Genomic DNA, 1,661 nt, shown 5'->3' with positions numbered 1-1,661 from the left:
TCTCAGGGAAATCTTAGTCTTTGCTCTTAAAGCTTTTCAAGTGATTTTCAACTGGATGAAGCCCACCCAGATGACGGAGGATAATCTCCTTTACTTAAAGTCAACTGATTATAGGTGTTAACCACATCTACCAAATACCTTCACAGCAACAACTGGATTAGTGTTTGATTAAATAAGTGGGGACTACAGCCTAGCCAAGGTGACATGTAAAGCTGACCATCACAGTGAGGCAGGAGATAGATGGGCCCCAGGCTGAACAGTTTCTCCCCTGTGGACAGAAACTCCATAATAGCAGAAACTCCATAAAAGCAGGATGATGGAGGAGGCTGGGCCCTGCCCAGATAAGAGATAAAAGACCACATAGTCCTCATTCTCGAAATCAAGGAGACCTCCCCGACTACACATGCGCAGAAAGGTTCCTTGGAGGTCAAAAAGGGAGGGGGCACCACCTCATAGTAAGTGCCGTCAACTACCCATAGGCCTCTTCACTAGAATCCATCTTGGCTAAGAGATGCACACGCACACAGGGGAGGACCCTGAGTTATACCAAATACGGACTCAGAACCAGGCAAAGCAAGACGACTGGCCAGAGGAAACCTGGAAGAAATGCCCCATAAAAGTGATTCAAACCACCACGCGGGCGCGACTCTCTCTCTGAGCCTGCCCGTGTGTCTATCCACACGTACTGTACTGTTTTTCCTCCTAATAAACACGTTACTTGCTTCACTATTTTCCTCCTCTATGTGGAAATTCATTCCTAGACAGCTAACGGGCCAGGGCCTTGTCACTGGCCACTGGTCCCTGGTGGTCTGGTGGTTAGGGTTCAGCTCTCTCACTGCCGCTGCCTGACCTCAATCTCTGGCCGGGAACTGAAACCCTGCTTCAAGCTGCTGCAGGCCAAGGCCACCGGAGATCAGCAGATAAAGTCTGGTTTTCCAGGCCATTGTCTGGTCACGGACACAAAAAATCCCATTTGAGGTATCAAAAGTTGTCTTTATCTTTCTCGTTATCTCCTTCCCGTGATTGGAATACTGTGGGTGGAATATCTCCCACAAGGAAGTGTGATTGAGAAAAACATATGAATAAATTTTTAGTGTGACATTTTGCCCAAGGAAGGCCATTTTGTCTTTACGATTACAAATCATCTCCCTGAAGAATAAAAGGAAGCAACTAATGAAACCAGCGAGCTCCCGTTTGAAAGAAGCACGTACAAGGTAGGTGGCAGAGTTTGTCCCCCGGCTGGTGTGGGGTTGTCCCGGGCACGATGGGCACAGACTGCTGGAAAAGTGCCAGGAGAGCCAAAGCTGAGGAAAAGATGAGGGCTCGGAAGATGTCAAGGGTGGAACAAGGGGCGTGTTTTGAGCCCTGCTTGGCACTTGGTGACCCCAGAGGAGATGGGTCCCTTGCTTAGGGAGGCAGATTTCATATGAGCAGCTGCTAGAGGTAGAAGACCAACTCAATCCATAATTTATTGCTCATTCAAGAGACGATCTCACCCTGCAAAGGGTCCAGCTAACATCACCATGTGGGAGCAGCCACGTGAGACAGGGCAGGGGGGCAGCCTCCAGCTCCCCTCGGGGACTTCTGTCTCCAGGGTCAGGCTGACCCTGGCTCATGATCGTGTGCTCCCAGAAGACTCGAGGTGGACGTGGGAGGGAAAG

The sequence above is a fragment of the Lipotes vexillifer genome, unplaced genomic scaffold, assembly GCF_000442215.2.
Source record: "Lipotes vexillifer unplaced genomic scaffold, Lipotes_vexillifer_v1.1 scaffold1081, whole genome shotgun sequence".
Lineage (NCBI taxonomy): Eukaryota > Metazoa > Chordata > Mammalia > Artiodactyla > Lipotidae > Lipotes > Lipotes vexillifer.
This window is presented reverse-complemented; position numbering follows the sequence as displayed.